General features: G+C 39.4%; 1 long non-coding RNA gene and 1 pseudogene across 1 annotated transcript; both read left to right on the top strand.

The window, feature by feature from the left end:
• Window positions 1-8,344: 8,344 nt before the first annotated feature.
• LOC120534673 lies at window positions 8,345-9,594 on the top strand (annotated as a pseudogene).
• Window positions 9,595-10,212: 618 nt separating this feature from the next.
• Window positions 10,213-13,748, top strand: LOC120533379. Its single transcript, XR_005634483.1, has 3 exons — window positions 10,213-10,247; window positions 10,929-10,998; window positions 13,378-13,748. It is a non-coding gene; the product is annotated as an uncharacterized LOC120533379 (long non-coding RNA).
• The last annotated feature ends 4,874 nt before the right edge of the window (window positions 13,749-18,622 follow it).

Here is an 18,622-nt window from a genome sequence, read left to right as displayed (position 1 = left end):
ACTACACAGGCCTTATGAAACACTGAGGGTTCAGCCAACATGGCGGCCACCATGTACAGAACCATCATATCTGCCGAAGCTACTTTGCCTCAAGATAAATGAATCCCAGGTTGACCCAGGCCACCGAGACATTATGTTTGGCAGTCACTATGATGGTCCAGGTTGGCCCAACACTCCCTGGTTGCTTCTAGGAGCCATTCCTACCCGTAACCATCGATAGAATGAGATGAGGCGGGCAAATGAGGACACATACCTGCAGCAAGTGTCGGTGCTGTTATTAAAACCAGAAAAATAAAGTGCAAATAGTGCAGTGCAAAAATTATCTTTCACACTTTGTCAATAAACAATCCATTACATCAGGAAACGTGGAGGTTAAAATCAAGGGCAAACACATTCTCTTTTAAAACCACAAGACTTGGTGTTTCTTTCTAAAATCTGATGTTTCCCTGACTTACTCTTTTTGTTTTCCTCAGCACAAGGTGACGTCCACCAACTTCAACACAGACAACCCTTAATCCCGCTTGGGCCCCTGTTTGCAGTCTGTCGGCATTTAGAGGGTGACATACTGGGCTTTGCTCCTTGCTCCCTCTCTTGCCACAGTCCATCAGGCTTCAATGGGAGCCTCCCAGAGCACTTGTTCACTCCTACTCCAAGAGCGGCTCAGCCGGAGTGACCATTGTGCCCCTTTCTCAAGCAGCTGGCCCTACACTCCTTTCCAGGGGCTCACTTTTTCCTCGGCCTGCTTTCCCTTACAATTGCACCATCTCCCATCTTGTTCTTGCCCTTTTCTCTGTCCTTCTTTTCTTTAACCTCCATTCCTTCTTTTTTCCCCAATCAAACCCAGAGTGATGCATACTTACACACACCCGCACCGGATCGGAGCCAGGACACTCTTGGACTCGATTATTTTTTTAAAATCGTGGGTTGTTATGGACCTCTTATCTCAGGCGCTTCTTGTATGACTAGTGCATCGATGGAATATAACTGCTTACAGTTAACAAAACCATCTTCGTTCTCACTAGGTGCCCTTACTGCAATGTGAGTGCAGTAAAGAGATCTGATTACATTAAGGGAACTTGGCACTGTTGCAAAGTGCCTTTTTATTTTTGCAAAAATGTAATGTTTTATGTATGTGCACTCACACCATCCGAATACTGGATGTAGTGCCTTGCCATTCGGTTAATGGCTTCCAGCAGAGCTAGCATGATAGAATTGTCTGAGATATTCTGACTTGTGGGTCAGTTCCCTGAGAAGTGACAACAGGTAGCCCATGAAAACTGATAAAAAAAAGTTTTTCAGTGTAAATGTTGGTCCTCTTAAAAGGGAACTAAAATTCAGTCTGTGCATCACATTCATCATTTTTGAGGTGTCATATGTTTGTCACATGAACACACACTATAATAACTGCATGGTGATAAGAATTGTTTTGTATGTAAGCCATCATTTATCTGGTTTGGCTGCATTTCCCAGTTACTCCAGAATGTTGTATACACCGCTTCTGCTCACTTGACTATTCAGAGTAATAGACATTTTAAGCAAACTTTTGCATGTCACTGTAGGTGCAATTCAGAATCCATAATACATATTTAAACACAAGAAAATATAATCAACACGAAAGATATCAGGACTCATGCCAGGGGCAGGACATTAAATGGAGGATTTAACCCAGGAGAAACCACATTGCTCTTCAGATGCTAGCAGATTATTTTTGACAGCCCCAAAGTTTTGTGGCAGATGAGAATTTCACAGATACAGAAGCTATATTATTATTCATAATGTCACCGGTGACTGACCAACCGTAATGGTCTGCAGAGAGGCCTCACTACAATTTCATTAACAAATCATTTTCAAAGCTGCGGTGGGTTGGCACCCTGCCCGGGATTGGATTCCTGCCTTGTGCCCTGTGTTGGCTGGGATTGGCTCCAGCAGACCCCCGTGACCCTGTGTTCAGATTCAGCGGGTTGGAAAAAAATGGATGGATCATTTTCACAGTAACTCATGAATTCACACTAAACTCAAACCCAACTTTTGGGTGGTCTGAACTGGCAAAGAAAACTGGGTTGGTGTTATAAATTAGGGAGAAACTGTCTAGAGATTATAATGATTGGGATTTTAAAAATGATAAAGAACAGTTCTTCTCAATCTGTGACAATCTCTTAAAAATCCCGGTTCTTTAATGGCACTTTACGGTTCTTTACTGGGTTGTTTGGTTCCTCACAGAGCCACTGCTTGGCAAAACACCATTTCATTCTGGGAAGAGTTCTTTGCATATGAAGTTGGTTCTTTGTTCTTTTGAAAAGGTGTCCTAAAATATGGAAAATCAACTGTAATTTTTGACGTATTGTAGGTTACCTTGTAGGACACTAACAGATTACGAAAACCTGGACTTCGCCTTTGTTATTGTACATATCAAGAGTCCTTTTAAATTCTAGGACCCATAAATCTGTTACCATCTATTCATGATTATTTATGAAGTCTGTTACGGATCTAAATAAACAAAGGGTCCTTTCTGGAACCTTCATGTGGATGGGTCTTTTGGGAACCAAAATGGCTACCCTATGGCATCGCCCTAAAGAACCACTCAGACAACTTTATTTCTAAGACAAATATGAAGAATTAGTGTTACCATCACCCCAGTTCATAAGTACATCAGAAGTTTTCTATAAATTTATCTGTCCCTTAATGTGCTGTCATAATAACCGTGTTTCCTGTTCGATGAGGACATGAAATGGCCTGTGGAATGCAAGACTGTATTATTACTAGTTTTTAGTATTGAATTTTTTATTTTGTGTCTATTCAGGAAACATTTGTATCCAATGTTACATACACCTGCTGTTTCTTTCTGAGATTCTGTGAAGCGGCTTGAGCATGGGAAAGGTGCTATATAAATAAAATGTATTATTATTGTAGTGAAGCATTAAGATGGATCAGGATTAAATTACAACTCACTACACACATCCGGTCAGACATGGATGAAGATGTTCAAATTCTATTTATTGATTTCTTCCAAAGTTATACAAATGGGAAGGTATGGTCTAAATAAAATAATAAACATAAATTAGCTATCACAGTTTATTACTCTTAAATGTGCCAATGTTTTATCCACTAGATGGCGTACCACACTCAAGAACATCAAAATCACGAAAATGCTAGAACCTTAAACCATAAAGTATCTGCTCATTACACTTATATATATATATATATATATATATATATATATATATATATATATATATATATATATATATAATACTGGAATTCTATAACAAACAATATTTCTGAAACTCCAAATAGTATCTGTTCAACTATGCTTTAGCTTCCTCAAATGTATATATTTTAGAAACTCTACAAAAATATTCATCCATCCATCCATTATCCAACCTGCTATGTCCTAACCACAGGGTCATGGGGGTCTGCTGGAGTCAATCCCAGCCAACACAGGGTGCAAGGCAGGAAACAAACCCCAGGCAGGGTGCCAGCCCACTGCAGGGACAAAAATATAATATATATCCAAATTACAAACTTAAACACATAAACAATATGCTTTAAGGACAAACAATTAAATTCCACTTACTTTATATATAATTACGCAAACTTTCACATTTAACAAATGAAGCTCCTACTCTGCTGCTCTGATGCCACCAAACTAATCTATAAGGTTCAAAGTGAAGCCCTGTGATTGGCCAATTTCCAAATCAGCACAGGCCAATCAGAATAACTAACAATTCAAGGCGGATGACAACTAATTAAAGGGAAACAACACCTAAATACTGTATTGCCTTTTCAACAATTATTATTATTATTATTATTATTATTATTATTATTATTATTATTATTATTATTATTATATAGTGCCTCTCCCTTTCTCAAAGCACTCCACAAATATTCAATAGGTTACAAAAAGAATTAAAGCACTAAAAAAATCAAATAACACTAGATACAAACAAATATCAAACATTAAATACAACATGAAAGATAAATACAAGAAACACACATTTTCTCAATGAGAATAAGAATAAACCAGAGTGAAATCCCAAATGCTAGAAGACCCTGAGCAAATCACATTATTTGCGATACACCATACCATCTTGAACAGTCAGAGTAAATGAGTAGCATGCTGGGCTCATAAGTAGAAGTTTCCTCAATAAGAACACTTTGAATTGAATATTCATGAAAACACTGGACTCTTGGACTCGATTATTTTTTTAAAATTGTGGGTTATTATGGACCTCTTATCTCAGGCGCTTCTTGTATGACTAGTGCATCGATGGAATATAACGGCTTACAGTTAACAAAAGCATCTTCGTTCTCACTAGGTGCCCTTACTGCAATGTGAGTGCAGTAAAGAGATCTGATTACATTAAGGGAACTTGGCACTGTTGCAAAGTGCCTTTTTATTTTTGCAAAAATGTAATGTTTTATGTATGTGCACTCACACCATCCGAATACTGGATGTAGTGCCTTGCCATTCGGTTAATGGCTTCCAGCAGAGCTAGCATGATAGAATTGTCTGAGATATTCTGACTTGTGGGTCAGTTCCCTGAGAAGTGACAACAGGTAGCCCATGAAAACTGATAAAAAAAGTTCTTCAGTGTAAATGTTGGTCCTCTTAAAAGGGAACTAAAATTCAGTCTGTGCATCACATTCATCATTTTTGAGGTGTCATATGTTTGTCACATGAACACACATTATAATAACTGCATGGTGATAAGAATTGTTTTGTATGTAAGCCATCATTTATCTGGTTTGGCTGCATTTCCCAGTTACTCCAGAATGTTGTATACACCGCTTCTGCTCACTTGACTATTCAGAGTAATAGACATTTTAAGCAAACTTTTGCATGTCACTGTAGGTGCAATTCAGAATCCATAATACATATTTAAACACAAGAAAATATAATCAACACGAAAGATATCAGGACTCATGCCAGGGGCAGGACATTAAATGGAGGATTTAACCCAGGAGAAACCACATTGCTCTACGGATGCTAGCAGATTATTTTTGACAGCCACAAAGTTTTGTGGCAGATGAGAATTTCACAGATACAGAAGCTATATTATTATTCATAATGTCACCGGTGACTGACCAACCGTAATGGTCTGCAGAGAGGCCTCACTACAATTTCATTAACAAATCATTTTCACAGCTGCGGTGGGTTGGCGCCCTGCCCGGGGTTTGTTTCCTGCCTTGTGCCCTGTGTTGGCTGGGATTGGCTCCAGCAGACCCCCGTGACCCTGTAGTTAGGATATAGCGGGTTGGATAATGGATGGATGGATGAAAACAGCACTGTGTATAAATACGTTTTTAAAGCTCCTTTCATAAGCCACTTTATGTAACAGCGAGTCATTTCAGTTTTAAACTCAACACTGCGATGTAGTACTGGATGAACTAGAGAGTGGATAAAGAATAAAGAGTGAAGTAAGAAGCACCATTGAGTAGAAACCAAAGGGGGACACAACTGGACTGTTAAAGAGCATTGTGTCCATGTGCAGCTTTAGTGAGTTTATAATCTGGATGCTTATAGCTACTTTATAATAAAACAGTAAGGTCTACGTGTTGTCGGGGCATAAAACGCACCAGAGATACTGACCTTGAAAGAAGGCTCTAGGAGTCGATGGATAGGCTCGCGTTACCTCAGATGGGCCCTTTCGTCTGGCTTGGTCCCACCTTCCTCAGAAAACCCTCAGGTAAACCTGGTCCCCGGGCCTGATAGGCTGTCTTTTCTTTTCCTGTGAATATATAGCTTTATGGATAGTAGTTAGCTGACTTACATAGCACTGCATACAACATACAACATTAAAGCAATTGGCAAAGCATCTACCCAAGTAAGACCAGTTTCTGTGCAGATTTTAGCTATTTTATTTTTTAGGATCCCATTTGCTGTTTCCACCATTCCCTGTGATTGGGGGTGGTACACACAACCAAGTCTATGTTTTATTCGCAGTGCTTGCAGTACCTTTTTATTGTCCTTTCAATAAAGGCTGACCCATTATCTGAGCTAATTATTGAAAGGACGCCAAACCTTGATATGATTTCCCGTGTCAAAAACTGGATTATTGTTTTAGCACTTTGATCCAGGTGAGGGGATCACTTCTGTCCATCGGCTGAATCTGTCTATTATCACTAGCAGGAATCTTTTTCTAGAAATCGTAACATTCACGTCTGCATAGTGCATCGAAAGGTGCTTAAATGGGCCTTCTGGTACTAGAATGTGTCCTATGGGGACAGTGATTCCTTTTCTGACTTTGTTTTTTGCACAGATTTCACAGTCTGACAGGTTTATGTCCACTGCTGCTTACAAATAAGGTGACCAAAAAACATATTTTTGAATCTGTTTCAGCACTTCCCCCCTTGCGCAATGGTCAGAAACATGCGCATCCCTAATCAGCATTTGTAAAAACTCCAGACACAACTCCAGGCCACAAGACCTCTTTGTATCAGTATACTGCTGCTGGATTATGTGAATTTCCCCTTGGGATTAATAAAGTATCTATCTATCTATCTATCTATCTATCTATCTATCTATCTATCTATCTATCTATCTATCTATCTATCTATCTATCTATCTAGGCATTTTACCTAACATAAATGACCTCAATTAGTCCTCATGGTATTCAGGGTTCTCATGAAAGAACTTGATGATGATGGTCATGTGGACTTCTGGCCTTTAATCCATTGATGTAGGGATATCACGGTGCTTTGATCAGGTGGTGGTGGCGCAGATAATCGGAAAAGAACAGAAGAGAAAGTAGGGGTTAGTATGGATTGTGGAGCCACCATGAATAATAATGATAATTAATTGAATTTACAGAGCATCAGGATTAAACTAAAATGAAGCTATGAGAAAGCCATGTTAAAGTAATGTGTTTTTTAAAGTGCTCCACTGTATTAGCCTGGTGAATTTCTATCGGTCAGCTATTCCAGATTTGAGGTGCATAACAGCAGAAGGCCGCCTCACCACTTCTTTTAAGTTTAGCTCTTGGAATTCTAAGCAGACACTCATTTGAAGATCTAAGGTTACAATTTGGAGTGTAAGGTGAAAAACATTCTGAAATATAGGATAGAGTGAAATTATTTAAGACTTTGTAAACCATAAGGAGTATTTTAAAGTCAATTCTAAATGACACAGGCAACCCAGTGTAGTGACATCAAAACTGGAGAGATGTGTTCGGATTTTCTCTTCCTGGTTAAGATTTTAGCAGCTGCATTCTACACTCGTTGTAATTGATTGATGTCTTTTTTGGGTGGTCATGAGAGGAGTGCATTACAGTAATCTAAACGTCTGAAAACAAAAGCGTGAACTAATTTCTGAGCATCTTGCAATGTTATAAGAGGTCTAACTTTTGCTATTTTGCTTAAGTGAAAAAATGCTGTCCTAGTAATCTGATTAATATGTGATTTAAAATTCAGGCCAGAGTCAATAGTTACCCCTGAATTATTTCCCTCCGTCTTCACTTTTAATCCTAATGCATCAAGTTTATTTCTAATAACCTCATTATATCCATTATTGCCAATCACTAAAATTTCTGTTTTCTCTTTATTTAGTTTGAGTAAATTACTATTCATCCATTCAGAAACACAAGTGAGACATTGTGTCAGTGAATCAAGAGAGTCAGGGTCATCAGGTGCTATTGATAAATACAGTTGTGTGTCATCAGCATAGCTGTGGTAGCTCACGTTATGCCCCGAGATAATCTGACCTAATGGAAGCATGTAAATCAAAAAGAGCAGCGGACCCAGGATAGAGCCTTGTGGACCACCATACAGAATATCATGTGTCTTTGAAGTATAATTACCACAACTAACAAAGAATTGTCTACCTGCCAGGTAGAATTCAAAGCAATTTAAGACACTGCCAGAGAGGCCCACCCATTGACTAAGGCGATTTCTAAGAATATCCACTCAGAACTAATTCCAGTCATACCTAAAAAGGTCATCATTTTTCCTACAGTGATTGGTTTAGAAGCTTTGCTGACCCCTTCTAACTGGGAGTACTCACTAGTGCCTTAATAATGCATAAAGTCATATAGACATAAAATTGTAGTAAATAACGCATTACTGATAATAAACAAACAAGCAAGGGGTTTTATGAATTAATTAGTTAATATTTAGCTGTCATGCCGAAATTTTCTTTTAGAAAATGAGTCAAGACCTAAGGGAAGTGGTGCTGTCTATCTTGCCAAGCCTCTCAAATGAATCCTTAACATCTCTTCTTGAACGGTTAGAAGAGCTTGGTGTGCAAACTGGGATGACCATGTTTTTGTGCAAGAGTAGGATCAGGAGAAATACATTAGGCCAATCCAGTGTTGCAAACTGTTAAACAACATTAGAAATGAAGGTAAATATGTATTTTGATAACTGCCATTGGTAAGCTGAACAAATAACACTGAAGTTCAAAAATGTATTGAACTCTTTGACCTAAGAAACACAACCATGTCTTTCACTTACTCCAGTCCTTTATTCTGTTTCTTCCTGGTGGCTGCCAATATAGTATATTGAACTGGAAGAATGTATTTTATCATAAATTAATTCAGTGTACTGCTTTTTTGTCTTCCACTGATCTTTTTTGCTATAATTTTTAGGACTTGTAACAGATCCTACTGCCTCTTCATCCCTCTCATCAAGCCCCGTGAGCACTTCACTTATCCTATCGTCTAACTCCTGAAGCACTTCAAACTCCTCTGTTTCTTCATCCCCACATCCTGGCAGGCCATGGTATGCAGAGTTCCAAGTCAATTGGAATAGGATGCCAGCAGCAATTCAAAAAGCAGTGGCAAATCAAACAAGACCATCACCAGGGGACAGAAAAGATATGGCGAAAGCAGTGGTGGATCAGATGCTTGAACACGATCTTAACTCATGGAGCAATGTGTCACAGCGTAGTCAAAGGAATTGTAAGGGAATACCAAAAACGTTTTGTAGATGTTGGGAAAACAGGAGACATGGTTGGAGAGGGCTGCCACTCTCTTTTTCAGCAAATTAAAACAAGAGTGGAATTTAAAAACAGAAAAAAATACTCTTGCAAGGCGACGCAGAGAGAGAAGGTCCCATGCTAATGCAGCAGGGGAGGCAAGAGGCCCTGTAGATCAGTATGGATGTGTGAGGTGGTGTCCTGTAGAACTGCCCACTGGAGAAACTGAGGCATCATTAGATGAAATGAAAATGCAGCTACTTAAAATTTTCTCAGAGATAGGGCTGGGTGGAGCAGAGAAAGCTGAACCTCTTCTGGAGAAGAGCTATATCCTCCAGTGCCAATACCTTTACGGAGTGCCTGTACCACGCATTGCACAAATTCAGAAGGAATGGCCTTTCTTTTTCTCACAAAGATGACTTTACTCCCGCTTTAGGCTTCTAACAGACATCTCTATCCTCAGCAAGATGCAAGAGGCACTGGACAACAAAAGCAGTGCAATTATAAAGTCCTCCCAGGAACTAAGCCATCACTCAGGAATTCAGGATGTCCTGTCTAAGTTTGAACCAGAGGTTTCAGTTAAGGCTGAATGTGTCTTTCGCCTTCTGATGCAATCCTACTTCAAGCTGATGTAAGTTATTCGTGACTTTCATAAAGTAATTGTTTTAGAGATAGAAGAGTGAGTTTTGCTTACAATAGACCAGGAACCCCACTGGCATTGAAAATGCTTTAGAGTTGATTTTAGTTTTTATTTTTCTAAAATCATCCTTCCATCCATTCATTATCCAACCCGGTATATCCTAACTACAGGGTCATGGGGGGTCTGCTGGAGCCAATCCCAACAAACACAGGGCACAAGGCAGGAAACAAACCCCGGGTAGGGCGCTAGCCCAGCGCAGTTTTCTAAAAGAAGTGGTGAGGCGGCCTTCTGCTGCTATGCACCTAAAATCTGGAATAGCCTGCCAATAGGAATTCGCCAGGCTGATACAGTAGAGCAGTTTAAAACACTGCTGAAAACACATTACTTTAACATGGCCTTTTTATAACTTCAATTTAACTTAATTTAACTTCATCTTGATACTCTGTATGTTCAATTTCCTCATAATAACTACGCATGGTGGCTCTAAAATCCGTACTGACCCCTACTCTCTTTTTCTGTTTGTTTTTTTCCGGTTTCTTTGTGTTGGTGGCCTGCGCCTCCTCCACCTACTCAAAGCTTCATGATGCTCCAACAATGATGGATGGATTAAAAGGCAGAAGTCTACGTGACCATCATCATCATCAAGCCCTTCCGTGAGAACCCTAAATCCAAAGAGGACTGTTTCATTTATGTTAGGTAGATTGCCCAGAGGGGACTGGGTGGTCTCATGGTCTGGAATTCCTACAGATTTTATTTTTTTCTCCAGCTGTCTGGAGCTTTTTCTTTCTGTCCCCGCTGGCCATTGGACCTTACTCTTATTCGATGTTAATTAATGTTGATTTATTTTGTTTTCTTATTGTCTTTAATTTTTCTATTATTCAATATGTAAAGCACTTTGAGCTACTGTTTGTATGAAAATGTGCTATATAAATAAATGTTGTTGTTGTAAAATCAATGCCTTGAAATTTTAGAAAATGAATGTAGTATCTTGAGGAGTGCTTGATTTTTATATAAAACTAAATGCTCAGTGTTCTGTATGAAGAACTAGTTGGATAGAACAAATGAGATGAATATGATGGCTCAACTCAACCTGACCAAGAGTAAAAAGGCCAGGTGCCAATGCCGGACCTCGGGTAGACAGTACAGTATATTAACTTTCATACTTGTATTCATACATTCTTAATCCCCCATGCAGACACATAGTTCTCTGACTACTGAATTTTAGTAAAATACACATTGCTAAATCTAGAATTGTGAATCACTGGGGGTCAAAGGATTTTCTTCTGGCATCATTTTTACTCTTCACTAAGAGATATACAGTATACACTGTATGTATATCCAGCATATGTTAAAGTTATGTATTACTGTATTTTACAGACATGTGCCACAGGCCCTGATGTTCAGAGGACAATGATGCTACCAGGCACTCCCCGCTTGATTATACAAGGTAATGTTAACAACACGTATAGCTTATAGCGTCAGCAGGTTGCTACTCCCTAAGACATGACCAAGAAAAAGCATACTGATTGAGCCATGACAAACTCTGACAAACATGCTGTACTTTTTCATACCTAATTGAGATGTTCTATTATAAAGAATTTTACATAACCATAACCAACTTATCAGTGGCAGCCTGGCAGCTGACAAGTCGACTAGTTGTTTGTAATTTTACATTAGGTTTTTGATAACCAAAGAGTTTTATCTTGCATAAGATTTGACAGGTTTTGAAAAATATACACATTTTATGCTGAAATCAAGATGCTTTACAGATACTACAACAAATACTGTACTTATCCTCTTAGTCTTACTAAATGGTTATTACATGAAATGGCTGGAAATGTAGCAGCTATTGCCTTTTAAATTGTTCTTTAAACAATCAAAAACAATGTTTTTAAATACAGTCATATGAAAAAGTTTAGGAGCCCCTCTTAATTCTTTGGATTTTTGTTTATTGTTGGCTGAGCTTAGAAAGTAGCAACTTCCTTTTAATATACGACATGCCTTATGGAAACAGTAGTATTTCAACAGTAACATTAAGTTTATTGGATTAACAGAAAATATGCAATATGCATCATAACAAAATTAGACAGGTGCATAAATGTGGGCACCCCAACAGAAATATTCCATCAATACTTAGTTGAGCCTCCTTTTGCAAATATAACAGCCTCTAGACGCCTCCTATAGCCTTTGATGAGTGTCTGGATTCTGGATGGAGGTATTTCTGACTATTCTTCTATACAAAATCTCTTCAGTTCAGTTAAATTTGATGGCTGCCGAGCATGGACAGCCTGCTTCAAATCATCCCATAGATTTTCGTTGATATTCAAGTCAGGGGACTGTGACGGCCATTCCAGAACATTGTACTTCACCCTCTCCATGAATGCCTTTGTAGATTTTGAACTGTGTTTTGTGTCATTGTCTTGTTGGAATATCCAACTCCTGCTTGAACATTATCCTGAAGAATTTGTTGATATTGGGTTGAATTCATCCGACCCTCGACTTTAACAAGGCCCCCAGTTCCTGAACTATCCACACAGCCCCACAGCATGATGGACCTCCACCAAATTTGACAGTAGGTAGCGGATGTTTTTCTTGGAATGCGGTGTTCTTCTTCCGCCATGCAAAGCACTTTTTGTTATGACAAAATAACTCAATTTTTGTCTCATCAGTCCAAAGCACTTTGTTCCAAAATGAATCTGGCTTGTCTAAATGAGCATTTGCATACAACAAGCGACTCTGTTTGTGGCGTGAGTGCAGAAAGGGCTTCTTTCTCATCACTCTGCCATACTGATGTTCTTTGTGCAAATTGTGCTGAATTGTAGAACGATGTACAGATACACCATCTGCAGTGAGATGTTCTTGCAGGTCTTTGGAGGTGATCTCTGGGTTGTCTGTAACCATTCTCACAATCCTGCACATATGCCGCTCCTGTATTTTTCTTGGTCTGCCAGACCTGCTGGGTTTAACAGCAACTCTGCCTGTGGCCTTCCATTTCCTGATTCCATTCCTTACAATTGAAACTTGACAGTTTAAACCTCTGAGATATCTTTCTGTAGCCTTCCTCTAAACCATGATACTGAACAATCTTTGTTTTCAGATCTTTTGAGAGTTGCTTTGAGGATCCCATGCTGTCACTCTTCAGAGGAGAGTCAAAGAGAAGCACAACTTACAATTGACCACCTTAAATACCTTTTCTGATGATTATTGGACACACCTGTCCATGAAGTTCAAGGCTTAATCCAACCAATTTGGTGTTGCAAGTAATCAGCATTGAGCAGTGACATGCATTCAAATCAGTAAAATGACAAGGGGACCCACGTTTTTGCACAGACAGTTTTTCACATTTGATTTAATTTCATACAACTAAGTACTGCTTCTCTAAAAATCTTTGTTCAGAAAACACCCCAGTACTCAGATGTTCCTAGGAAATGAAAGACATACCACTGTTATCTTTTTTGTTGAAAGGAGAGTCAATTATTATGTAGGCTGAGAGGGGTTTCCAAACTTTTTCATATGACTGTATATCATGGCCTGCAACATATTATGTTAATAGCCAAGTATAATACTATCTAAACCTGTATTACCTTCTCATATATGTTTTGAAAGGTCTGTGCAGCTGCCCTTTACTTTACAAAGACCAGAAGAGCAGTGTGCAGACCTATGACTCCTTTTCTGCTTTTATGATTAATACACTGTCATTATTTATATTACTTTAATAGTCATAATCTAAAACCCTGTGTTGGCAACCCATTCCTCTCACACCGGTGTTCATTAAGAATTCCACTTCTTTGCATAAGTACATGATGAATATCTTTGTTTATTTCAGATGACATGATGAAGCCTAAAGCCTGGATGTTGTCAACTGAAGGACAAGTGGTTATGGGACCACATCGTGACTTCATCAATGGTATTGCTGCAATCTTCGCAAGTTATTACAACTTTAACTTGCAGTATCCTGAAGATACCTCGTCCCCATTGGAGCTTATCCAAAGTTAAACTAGCATACTAGCATTGTAGATTACACGTGTCCTTTTAAAGAAGCATGGGTGATAGTGAGACCAGTAAATCACCACAATGTTGTAAAAATGGCAGAGAAATCTTGTTTGGCTTTCTTACTTAGGAGGAGTGTTAGGCATCAGTATTCTGTAGAAAGGAACAGCATTTAACGTCTTTTGAAAAACATCATGAAAAGCTCAAATAAAACTGACAGCTTCTATATTTTATGGGTGTTTTTTGGGTATTAACCCAAAGATGGGCTCAAAATCAAAAAAGAAACATGATTGCTTAATATATGTAATTTCTTTTGTCCATCTACTTAACCTTTTCAAAGCACAAAGATCACTTCCCCAAATTGTTCTTTGTCAAGCACTTTCTCTGATTAAGCCCATAACCTAGTAAGTGCTATTTTATTAGAACCCTTATCTTTTATGTCTTACCTTTTTTTTAAGATGAGCTCGATACTGAAGACAACTGAATTCTATCTAAATTGGCAGGTAATATGCCATTGCAACCTTCCTCCTCTCTATCCTCAGCTTGTTTGAGACCAATCCAGATGTTCAGAATCTGTTCCCTAAGTTTGTTACCCTTTCCAAAGAGCAGCTGCAACACAATCCTGACCTTCGGGTCCATGGGGAAATTGACCTCTGCAAGCTGACAGAATTTCTGCAACAGAAAGGGGAAAACATGGAAATGGTGAAGGGTCTGGCAACAAGTCATGCCAAGCAGCACAAGATCCCTCGGGTCAACTTTCAGGTACTTAAAGGCTTGAACTAACGGCATTAGTCACTAGAATGTGGTAGCAGTGTGGAGCTTCTGATCTTCAGAAAGGGAATGACTCTGCATGATTAACATGGTTACAGAAAAGGGCTTCCAATTACCCGTGCCAATGTAGCGTCTATCCCTAATACAGATGCATTTTAAACTGCTCTGTAAATTCCATAGCATCTTCACCATCAAGAGATGAGGATTCTGTACTGAACGTGCAAAACCTGCAACTTTAAATAGCTTCCATGTTGATGTGTACAAGGTAGTAATTGCTCCAAGTTGACTAGCCATTTTTTCTCTTACTGTAGTCACTGAAAAGGTTTGATCTGTATACCAATACCTCAATAGTCCAAGTGTTTGATTAGTTTAGTGAATTCAAAGAAATGTTTAAGGCTTTCATCTAGGGTATATAATTGCCTTACTACTCTATTGTCCATTTCATTTCCTTTGCAGGTACCTAGTTCTGTACCTTTCCATCTGCTGGGGCACCTATCTGGGGATACAGTATTGGCATGACCTTCTGTTAGCTTATACTAGATGAACAGTCAGTCATCGTCTGACCTGCTATGTCTTAGCACAGGGTCATTGTGCCAACCCACCGCAGGACACACAAAAACACACCCAGCACACACTAGGGCCAATTTAGAATCGCCAATCCACCTAACCTGCATGTCTTTGGACTGTGGGAGGAAACCCACGCAGACACTGGGAGAACATGCAAACTCCACGCAGGGAGGACCCGGGAAGCGAACCCGGGTCTCCTAACTGCGAGGCAGCAGCGCTACCACTGCACCACCCCGTCTCCAGACCCTTTCACATATATCACATGTGCGCAGGGTGAACCTGCCAATTCTGGTATTCTATGGCAAAGGCCAATTGAGCTCCACTGTGCCAGTCAGTGAGCACAGGGCCCACTAGAGGACGTTGAGCCCTCAGGCCACCCTCATGAAGTATGTTTCTAATTGTTTGCTCAAACATTCACACCAGTAGCCTACTAGAGGTCATTTTGTAGGCTCTGGCTATGCTCATCCTGTTCCTCCTTGTCCAAAGGATCAGATACCAGTGGGTCCTGCTGATGGGTTAAGGACCTTCTATGAGGGGCCCTGTCCAGCTCTCCTAGAGTAACTGCCTGTCTCCTGGAATCTCCTCCATGACAGTGAGACTGTGCTGGGAGACACGGCAAACCTTCTGGCAATGAATTTGGGCTACCTGTGCCACCAACCTCTGCAGGTTCCAAGTATTGCCTCATGCTACAGTGACACTGACCGTAGCCAAATGCAAAAGGAGGGGAAAAACAGATGAGGAGGGAAAAATGTCAGTGGCTTCCACCTGTTAAAGCAGGGGTTGCCACATCCAGTACTGGAGGTCCACCGTGGCTGCAGATTTTCATTCTAACCCTTTTTTTAATGAGTGCCCTGTTTGTGCTGCTAATTAACTGCTTGTGAATTCATTTTAATTGAATTGCTTTTTTAAGATTTGTTCCCCTGAATTTCTTCTTCATTCCTCTTTCTTTCCTTAAATGGCACCCAAACAGAAATGAAATGTGAAGTGAGTGAGCCAACAGAAGCCCAACTAAGTCAGGGCAACAAGCTGCAACCAATTTCACTCCAACCAGCACCTTAATGAGGCGCAGATTCTTGTCATTAATTAAACCAGTTCTTTAATTTCAAGGCTTGTTGCTGCTGTCATTGTGCATTAGCAGACATTTCTGAAATTGTTGATTTTCTCTTTTCTAGGAGCACTGTTAAAATGTTTTGGGGACTTGAGCAGATCAACATTCCTGAGACCTTCATCTTTCTTTATTTTCAGATATTGTACTTTGGCTCATTTTGTACCTCATTATTGTTTGGCAACTAATTAAGGAAAATAAACAATTAAGGAGTCTGAGTCTTCAAGAGCAAATCAATTCAAATTAGTTCAAAAAGAAGTTAATTAGCAGCAAAAACAAGTCACTCATTAAGAAAAGGATTAGAATGAAAACCTGCAGCCACAGTGGTCGTCCAGGAACGGAGTTGGTGAACCCTAAGTTAAACCATTTTTGTTTTGCGGTCATCTCATTGTTGCCTCTCTAGTGCACCTGTTTTTTATTTAAATAACACCAAAGCAGCTGAAACTGATTAACAACCCCCTCTGCTACTTAACTGACCAGATCAAGAGCCCAGAAGTTTAACTTGATGCTATACTCTGATTCAAAAGTGTTCCTTTAATTTTTTTGAGCAGTATATTTTGTTCAAGACCAAACAGCAGATGAACTTAATACTTGCATGGACAGTTAAGATCAAAGGGGATCTGTTTTCCTAAATCACAGTATCATTTGTTTGAACTGACCAGCAATTCAGGAGATGATTCAGGCTATGATTACTTTAAAACCTGAGATCTGGGACAAGTTGCTAAATTGATTTACAGCCTGGGAAAGGAAGACATACCAGTAGTACTAAGCAACATCAAAAGTTTTATTGTTTGAGAAAACAGACATACTCAAGATTAAAGAATCTGAGTGAATCCATTCATCATATTGACAGCCAGCCAATCAGGTGTATTTAACCTTGTAAAATTTTGTAATAAATATGCCTTGTCTGAAGAGCAACATCAGAAGAATCCGAAGAAGAAGAGAACAGAACAACGTCAACATGCGTCCGTTTCCATCTGATCACTATGAGTGCTAGATCAGAAGCCACCTGCGACATTCATCCTTGTCATCTTTAACTTTTCAAAAGCCTTTTTAGTACTAGGTTGTTGTACCGTGTTACCCATTATGAATGTAGAGAAAAGCCAAGCAAAATGACACCTTTTATTGGCTAACTAAAAAGATTACAATGTACAAGCTTTCGAGGCAACTCAGGCCCCTTCTTCAGGCAAGATGTAATACAGAAACTGAAGTTTCCTGTGTTTATATCCACACACTAGGACAAGAAACAACAATGGTAAATCTTTAAATGAAAACTCTTAAATGTAAAAAATTAATAGGTTCATTCAGGCTAAGATTAATTTAACAGGAGATAGAAGAACAATGTATGGTCAAGATCTTTGGATAAGATAACTGTCCAGCAAAGTCCTTTGAAGTTTGTGATGAGTTTTTCAAAACAATATGGGTCTGTAGACAGGTGGTCTGTGTCAGTCTGAGAGATGCAAACAGTCCTCATACCTGGCCATAAAACTCTTGTCTCTATTCATGCCATGCTGTAATGTATTAAATTTTAACATGAGCTTAACTTCCCATTTTTTTCTCTCTTGCTGCGTTTTGAAGTTGCCCATAAGCACTGTGACTTTAAAGTCCCTCTCACAGTGTCCATGACTGTTGAAGTGGGCCGCTACAGGACCATCTGTGTTACCGTGTTGTTTAATGTGAAACCTGTGAAAATTCATTCTCTGGCGGAGTGTTTGTCCAGTTTCTCCCACATAGAGTGCAGTGTCAGGACATTTCATGAAGATAATTAGGTAGATTAGATGATCTGCAGGAAAATGATCCCTTTATGTGATGTTCAAGTCGGCAGTGTGGTATAACTATACGGTCTGTATTGTAGATGTGGGCACACGTTTTACATCTTTTCTGTAGGCAGGGAGATGTGCCATTTGCTGTCAGTTCATTTAGGGAGCTTCGGACAATAAGTTGCTGAAGGTTTGGTGGTTGTCTGTATGCCAGGAGGGGAGGTTCAGGAAATACATTTTTCAGTGTTTGGTCGTTGTTTAGCATTGGCTGAAGTTCTTTTATAGTTTTTTGAAGTGTTTCAAGATGTGGGTTGTAGGTGACAACAAGGGGGATGCGGTTCTTGTTGTCTTTGTTTTTATATTCCAGAAGGTTCTCTCTGAGTATGGCAGTAGCTCTTTGTATTTGAGTGTCTGTTGTTTTGGGGGTATAGCCTTGTTTGATGAAATCTTGTCTGAGCTCCTGCAGTTGTTGATCCCGGTCTGTCGGGTCTGAGCAAATACGATTGTACCGTATTGCTTGGCTAAAAATAATGGAGCGCCTTATATGCTTGGGGTGAAAGCTGTCACTTCTTAGGTAGGTCCGTCTGTCTGTTGGTTTGTGAAAAACAGAAGTTACAAGGGTGTTGTTTTTCAGTTGAGCTGTGGTGTCAAGGAAGCTGACTTCTGTTTTTGAGTAATTCAGCTTCAGCTTTATGTTGGGGTGAAAAGAATTATATTCATTATGAAAATGGAGGAGGTCCTTCTCACTGGCAGTCCAGATTATGAAGATGTCATCTATGTAACGGAGATATAACATTGGTTTTAAGATGCACATTGACATGAAATCTTCCTCCAATTTTGCCATAAATAGGTTTGCATAGTGAGGTGCAAACCGACAG

The sequence above is a fragment of the Polypterus senegalus genome, chromosome 8 (genome assembly GCF_016835505.1).
Source record: "Polypterus senegalus isolate Bchr_013 chromosome 8, ASM1683550v1, whole genome shotgun sequence".
Lineage (NCBI taxonomy): Eukaryota > Metazoa > Chordata > Cladistia > Polypteriformes > Polypteridae > Polypterus > Polypterus senegalus.
The sequence above is the reverse complement of the archived record's forward strand: the minus strand, read 5'-3'. Positions and strand labels throughout refer to the sequence as shown.